General features: G+C 43.3%; 1 pseudogene; it reads right to left on the bottom strand.

Annotated features, from left to right (window-relative positions):
• Window positions 1-1,492: 1,492 nt before the first annotated feature.
• Window positions 1,493-3,997, bottom strand: LOC110295460 (annotated as a pseudogene).
• Window positions 3,998-8,506: the final 4,509 nt, after the last annotated feature.

Genomic DNA, 8,506 nt, shown 5'->3' with positions numbered 1-8,506 from the left:
ATTAAAGGCGTGCGCCACCACGCCCGGCTCTTACTTGTTTTCTTACAACAGGTTCTTACCCATGATCATGCTTGGAAACAGGTCCTGCTCTGGCTTCAACTATTAAACACTTCATATTTCACTTTGGCTCCACTCAAAACATAGTTGGTGGACTTTACCTTTTAAGCTCTCAGATGCCCTGGGGTAGTGTGCACCATGACATGATCTGGCTTCACATGGCTCCTATTAAGATGAACTGGTTAATGTTTCAGGTAAGGGTGTAGACAAGACAAAGCAATTTTGGAGAGACAACTAGAGTCACAAAAAATATGACAATACTTTGTTTGGAATACAGATTCTCTCCATTTCAACCATTCTCCCTCTCCCTCTCCCTCTCCCTCTCCCTCTCCCCCTTTCTTTCTCTCTCACTGTGTGTGTGTGTTTGTGTGTCCCTGTCTGTCTAAATAGGGTGAGTTGTGAGGGTATCTGAGTAATGGTGGGTTAGAAGCAAGCTGTCTATCAAGCCAGGATGGTTTTATGAGCTGCACCATGAGCAATGGACTCACCTGTTCATGTTCACTCTACCTTGCTTATGAGTACAAGATGGGCATTCCCTACACTCTCCTTGCTCTGTTTCTGGCTCCAAACTGGTAAGCACCAGTCATTTTGGACACAAACACGAGTAGATCAGATCAGACACTCTGGGGTCCTACTCTGCTTCCAGTGTCTACTTGTGTTGCACCCACCTCGGCCGGCGAGGAAGACACAACACCTTCGGATTCTTCTCAACAGCCTTTATTGCAAGAATGCCTCAATGCTGCTATGGGGACCCTGGGCACCTAGGGAGGTCTGCTTATATGCACCCCAGCACAGGGAAAGGCTTCGTGTCCTCCTGGGATAGGTTGAACTGCTGTCACCTAATTAGCATGTACCCGCTTGGGAAGGGGTTGGCGCCAGACTCGGGCTTATGCCTGTGCAGTGGTGTTGTTTATGACAACGGCACACCGGAAACTGGCGCCATCTTAGAGTTGGCTTCCTACACACTTGCTCTTCTAATGTCTCATGGGTACATCTGGAGACAGGCAGCTGATGATCTCTACATGCCTAGAAGTTCCTCTGAGGTTTGGTTTCCTGATGATGACCTGCATGTCATGGTACCTTGTTTCCAGAATTGCTGAGATCTATGGAGTACTTTGCTTGGCTGGCAAAACTGTGGAATCACCAGCCAACATGAACCAACCTAGAGGGCAAAGTCAGGACAATCATGAGTTCAGACCTTTCTCCCACAATCTATGCTCAGTCCTTAGGTCGCAAAGGACATGAGAAGGGTATCACACAAGCCAGACACACTCTGTTAATCTGCAGACAGAGGAAGAATTTGCTCTTAGTTTCATACTGTGATGTAGAAATGGTCTCCCTGCCCCGCGACCAGCACCCAACCATGGGAAATTCCTCCCTGGCTCTCTCCTGTATCTGTGTGCATCCTCAGTAGGCTGCTCTTCACTCTCTGGTATCATTTTTCAGGGAGCACAGTGCCTCTAAATGCTCTTCAAACAGACATAAGAAAGGGAGATCTTAGTAGAAATCTTCAGGACTTCTGCTTCACTGTGCTGGCCCTGTGCTGGCATGGGCCATCAGGCTGATTCTTCCCGAGTGTTCCATTGATCCCTTCACCCACCCTCCTCCAACACCCTGGCCAGGCTCAAGACACTGTCCTCTGCCCTCTACATGTGGTGAAGTTACTCACAAAGGATACTGTGGGATTAGATTTAGCTGTGATAATACATTACCACCAACCCCTAAAATGTATATTCTTGTAACCTGTTTATTTCAAAGCATATCATTTAGTCCAGGAAAGTGTTCAGTGAGTGCAAGCATTTGCTGCCAAGGGTGGGGACGTTAATCCATTCCCCAAGACAGATAGGGTGTAAAGACAGAACTGACTTTGGCTGGTTAACTTCCATGCACATACTGTAAATAAATATTTTTTTCCTTAAAGAAATTGACATTATTTTAAACAAAAAACCTAGAGGTAGAAGTGTATTGTAGTCTTTCCACTTACCTGGTACCATGGCTATCTCCAGGGTTCTTTTAACTCACAACCAGGTCTCTGTTGTTGGTCGGGTGCACTCGTTTGGATTGGCAGGCAGCAACATAAAGTTCGAAGGCCTCTTAGAAAGCCATTCCTCAGGGTCTTCCAGACCTGTCTTTGAAAGGGGGTCTGGGGCACAGTCTGACACCTGCCATGGAGGTGTCCCTGGAGTGTATTTGGGTAGGATGGTCTGGACTCTCTCTGTTGTATAGGAGGACCCTCACCCTTGGCCTCCTTCCTGGAGAATGGAGGTGATGTAACTTGTGAGTTCAGGATGTCTATTGACCCAGCTGTAGTCACAATGTGGAGCTGTCCCATGAGGTTCTCCTGAGGCAAGACTGGTGAAAGGGGTGGGTTGGTCTCTCCTCTGGATATGTTGGTGCCCTCACACTGGTCTTCTTCCACAGAAGCATGATGACAAGAAACACACTGTGAAGATCCCTTGTTCTTTGAATAGGTAGATATACCCAGCTTTGGACACACCCATGGATGTCTGGAGGGTGTAGATTTTCAGTGATGGATATTCCAAAGACTCTCCAGTAGAGCTTTCTTCTGAGGTGTCACTGATCTCTGTCTCCCTCCCAGATGGTCCTCATGTAGTGAGCCTTCTGGACAAGCTAGGGGTGGATACTGTGGAGTGGAGTTGTCTTCTTGTTGAGGCAGTTCCAGGTGGGTGGCATAGAGTGGCTCATTATAATTCTTTTTCCCTTCTCAAGACTTTCTGATTCATTGGGCAAACTGAAGGTGGAATGGGTAGGCACACTAGATGCCGTCCTTACAGCTCTTTGGATCTTTTGTTGTTGTTGTTGTCTTGTATTCCCAGGGTGACTGTTGCTTGATCATTAAATAAGTAGCCATCACCTGATCGAACTTTTTCTCCCGCAAACTTTCTCTTATCTCTCCTGGATTGTATCCCATGACACCCATGAGTACCATTATACTGGGGTCCAGGTGACTTTCAGTGTTCTCTCCCAAAGAAGTGGGAGTAGCTTCGTTGTCATGTTTTAGCCACTTAAATCTGGCAATGTCATGGACTTTTGGCCTCTCTCCAGGGTTGGCAGTTAGCAATTTGGCTATCACATCCCAAAGTTCTGGTGACAGACAGAAACTTCTAGGGTTCTTTCCTGCAAAGATATTCTGCTTTGTTGCTTCAGAGCTATATCCCTCGAAATGGAGGAACCCTGTGGCCATAAAATAAAGCACAACCCCCAAGCTCCAGACATCAGTGGCCCAGCCATTGTACCCTCTACCTTCAAACAGTTCTGGGGCACAGTAAGGGAGGGTTCCACAGAACTCGACCAGCTTCTGGCCCATGATTATCTTGGGGCCAAATCCAAAGTCAGCAAGCTTTACATTTCCTCTGTGATTCAATAAAATGTTTTCTGGCTTTAAATCCCTGTGGACAATCCCTTTCTGGTGACAATACTGGAGGGCATACACCATCTGTTTAAACAGCCTGTGGCACTCCTCCTCTGCTAGATAGCCAAACTCTTCAATTCTGCTCAGCAGCTCTCCTCCCACAGCATGCTCCAGAATGATGAAATGGTGGTGTTGATTATGTGTAAAAATTTAATAATATGGGGATGGTCAAGGGATTTCAAGATTTCTATTTCGGATTGGACAAGGGGGTTTCTCCTGCTTTGGGGGAGGATTTTTATTGCTACCTTTGTCTGGGTGAAAAGATGGCTCACCACTTTTACTTTCCCAAATGATCCTTGGCCAAGGGTTGTTAATATTTTATAGTGTTCTATTAAGGCGACTTCTCCAAAGGTGTTGGACCTGAGGTCCTGACATGCTTGCCACCTCTTCATCTTTGCTGATAGGTCAGTTGTTTTGTGGTCAGTGTCCACAACACCTAGGGATGCAAGAAAAAAGGGAAGTAAAAGTGGGTCTAAGAGAAACATTTATAGCCTTAAATTCCTGTGATAATACAAACACAAAAGTGGTCCAAATGATCTAATGATGCATGTCACAGTCATAGAAATATTAGAACAAGCAAAATCCAAAAGAATTAGAATCAAGTTCAAAATATGAATTGATGAAATGGAGACAAAAATAATACAAAGACCAATGTAACTGTCTTAGTTTGGGATTTTTAGCTATGAATAGCCTCCATGACCAAGGCAACTCTTATTAAGGACAATATGCATTTGGAGCTGCCTTACAGATTCAGGACTTAAGTCCATTATCACCAATGTAAGAATATGGNAGCATACTGGCAGGCATGAAGCAGGAGGAGATGAGAGTTCTACATCTTCATCTGAAGACTGTTAAGAGAAGACTGTCTCTTCTTAGAAGTTAGGAGTAGGAGCTCAAAACCCACCTGGACAGTGGCACACTTCATCCAACAAGGTGACACCTGTTAATAGTGCCACTCCCTGGGCCAAGCATATTCAAAACCACTNTGGTAACAAAGACTTGTTTATTCTAAGGATAACAATAACAAGTAATCTTCNCCAAGATAACTCATAGAAATAGGAAGATACACATTAACAATATTAGACAGAAGATAATGCAGTATACAACAAATACAAATGGAATCCAGATATCCAAACAATCACTTGGGAATCTCTTTAAAATGTTCCAGTGAAATGGAAAAATCTAGAAAAAATTGATGAACCTCTAGATCACACTAAATTACCAACTAAAACTAAAAAGAGGGAAAACATCCAAACTGAAGACTGTATGAGTCAGAGGCAGTTGATGGCAAAAAGTTACAGTGTTTTCTGGGTAAAGGAGGGAGTTGCACATATGAACTCACAGCATTGTGACCTGCTNAGGCTCAAGTCAGTCAAAATCTCAGCATGAAGAGGGGAGGTGGACAAGAAATCACACACCTAGCTGATGAGCCCTTCAAAACTGATAGCTGTCAGGAGAGCTATCAATTTTAAGGATGTGGCCCCTTACGGATAAGGTTGGACAGACTACTCTTCAGTGGAAGGCCACATACCTGAGAGTATAAAGACAAGAGAAACTGTACTTGATGGCCAGACACAAAACAAAAGACCCAAATCAGGATAGTAGGAAATGCTGAGTGGAGGATCTGGGAGGAGTTAGGGGAAAGGATAAATACAACCAAAATATCGTGTAAAATTCTCAAAAATCGCCGGGCATGGTGGCACACGCCTTTAATCCCAGCACTCGGGAGGCAGAGGCAGGTGGATTTCTGAGTTCGAGGCCAGCCTGGTCTACAAAGTGAGTTCCAGGACAGCCAGCAGAGAAACCCTGTCTCAAAAACAAACAAACAAACAAGCAAACAAAATCTCAAAAATCTAATTTCAAACAAAAAATGCAACAAGATTTAAATAGTGATTTAAAAGAATTTCTTAACAACAATAAAAACAAAAGAGGCCATACCAGACAAACTCATTGGTGGTTTTCATCAAATCTTTAAAGAAGAGTCCATACCAGTACTTCTGAAACTATTTATTAAACTAGAAAGAGTAGCAGGAGCAATCAAGATTCATCCTTAGGGAATGTATTACGCAGATGCTGAGGCCACATGGACACAGTAACAAGAGTCGTAGTAACATAATCAACACCCATGAACACAGACACAATAATCCTTAGTATGAGAGCTTAATGCCTCACACAGAATTCAACAGCCCTTGAAAGGACCAAACTTCCTGATCAAGATGGATTCATCCAGTCCTGCCAGGGCTGCAACAACCACCAACAATTGACAACGATACATAGAAATGGAAGGGCAAGAATCACATGTTCAACTGAAGAATGGAATTGTCATTTAAAAAGAAGAACATGGATCTGGGAACCACCCTGTAGTGTTTAACAAGCCAGTCCAGAGATACTGACTCTCAAGTGCTGAAGCATAATTAGGGGGAGGGGCCTGTAGTAAAAGGGATTCATTGGGAACGTAAAGAAGAAAGAAGGGACTGGGGTACAGGTTCTTGGATTAGGTGAATATTATTAAAGTACATTATGTGCATATTCAGAAATGTTTTAGGGAACTGTCCTACTTTATGCTTAATGTTTATTAACACAAATTTTAAAAAGTAAATAAACGGCAATGAAAATGAGTAGGTAGAAAAAGACAAATTGAAGATAATTAATGATGATAATTTAAACTATGTAAAAAAGAAAATCTAAAATCAAAGACAAACTTAAAAAAAAGAAAAAAAGGAAAACTAAAACCAGTACCTGCAAACCTCAAGCAGCAAAGTGAGAAAAAGGCTCACCATGTCAAAGTTCAAGCAGGTTCACCAATATCCAAGTCCAAACCTTTACCAGAATCCAAGTCCAAACCTTTACCAGAATCCAAGTCCAAAATTATCACCACAGTTCAAGTCTCCCAAACCACCACCAAACCACTCTCTGCACCAAAAGGGCAAAAACCAGCCCTGGGCAGTACATTATATGGACAGGTGTCTGTCATTTAAAACAGTTGTTCTTTGTAAGGTCAGAGCAAAACATGGACCAATGAGGGATGACCACACTCCTGTCCCAGAAGACTGCATTAGCTACTCTGCAGTCACTGCTACCAAGTGCCCAACCAGAAGCAACAGAATGGTTCATTTTGGCTCACACTTTGAGGGAACAGGGAAAGCATGATGTAGAGTGATAGCATGTGGCTGTTCACACAGTACTGCTGGTCACCCCATGTCCAATGCCAGGTCAGAAAACTCCTTCCTAGAGCTAGAGCCCACCTTCTAAAGCTAGATTCCAGCTTCCCTTCACAGTATTACCAGTCAGAGACCATGAGTTCTGACACAAGTGTCTATAGGGGATTTTTTTTTAAAAATTCAAACCACAACAAGAACTGTCTCCACTTTTAAGGTAATAGAAACAGTAATAGGAATAGTGATAATATAGGCCCCAAACCTTTATGCTTTAATGGGTATAGACTCTGGTTGCAGGAAATATTTACAAAAGAACCAACAAGTTTCCACACAACTGCCAGGCACCAGCAACTCTCTGCCACATGGTGCCTAGCTGGCCAGTCACTGGAAAGCAATGGCCAACCTGTTTTTATCGCATGGAGACTCTCTGACCCAGAGCTCCTGAACTGTCTCCACCCAGCTTGCTAGGTTCCCACAGGTGGGATCTGCCATTGAAATGGGAAGACTAGTCATTGCATCTTGTCCTCATGCTAAAACCTTCCANAAAGCCTAATTCTCTCCTGCTTCCTCTCTTTCTCTCTCCAACTGGGAAGTCCCTCCTACTTGCCCAGTGATTGGCTCCTTCATTTATTAAGGGATTGGTTCACAAGAAGTCACCTGGGTATGTGACTCACTCCTTGTTCACAGCCCCTCCCAGGAGAGTGGAATTAGCATCAAAATACAAACAGCACCAGGCCCATCCACAATAGACTGATATTTACCAGTAAGAAAGAGAACCCAGAGGATGCTCCTATGTCCTTTGGAGTAGTACCCAAAATCTGTTCTAACAACTGTCTTTTACAGACCTCAACATATCTATGTTCAAAGTAGTCATTTCTTTATATATACTTGCTGTCCAAACTATGCCCCTCAATGTTGTTGTCCTGTCACAAAATATTCTTTTTCAAACACCCTAGGGCAAGTTACCTAAGTATGTGGGACTTAGAGGAAGGGAGTTTGGTCAGAGCTTCCCCAAAAGACTCTTATTAGATTTCTCATCAGAGACCTAGAAGCCCAGGAGACAGAAGGCAGACATCTTCCTGATGATCAAAAAAGAAGAACATCAGCTTAGAATCCTACAGACACCAAAAGCTGTAGGCATGGGAGATAGAGAATCTTCAAATGTCAAAATCTCATCCTGTTCTACAACAAATTGCCTTAGACTGGGAAATATATAAACAACAGAGATTCATTTCTTGTACTTTTGGAGATTGGTAAGTTAAGAACAAGATACTCAGGATATTTGATGTGTATTGAGTGCCAGGATACTAAGGGTATATAAGGCCTTTTATCTTGCTCTAACATGGTATTTTGTTGTGTATTCTCACATGGTCCTGGGAAATGAAACTCTCTTTCATTTCTTTTTATTTTCATATATATAAGGTTACAATCCCCTTCAGCTCCTTCAGTCCTTCCCGTAACACTTCCATAGAGGTCCTCTAGCTCAGTCCAATGTTTGCTGCCTGTAAGTATCTCCATCTATGTCAGTCAGATGATGGTTGAGCCCCATAGAGGATAGGCATGTAAGACCCATGTCTGCAAGCACAACATGGCAATAGTGTTGGGATTTGGTGTCAGGCCCTATAGGGGACACATTCTTTCATGATTGTGAACACCTGGATTGCTACCACAAAGGCCTCAAATCGGACTGAAGATTCAACATAGATTTTTGTGAGGCACGTGTCCCATCATCAGGCCCCAAAACTAGAGCTGGTTACTATCACTGTACTAATACCATGCAGGTTTTGTCACTATTGCTCTGTAGTACAGCTTGAGGTCAAGGATAGTGGCTCCCCTAGAAATTCTTTTTTTTTTTTTT

Source organism: Mus caroli, chromosome 5 (genome assembly GCF_900094665.2).
Source record: "Mus caroli chromosome 5, CAROLI_EIJ_v1.1, whole genome shotgun sequence".
Classification (NCBI taxonomy): Eukaryota; Metazoa; Chordata; class Mammalia; order Rodentia; family Muridae; genus Mus; species Mus caroli.
Note: the sequence above shows the minus strand (reverse complement) of the source record. Positions and strands in the feature narration are given on the sequence as shown.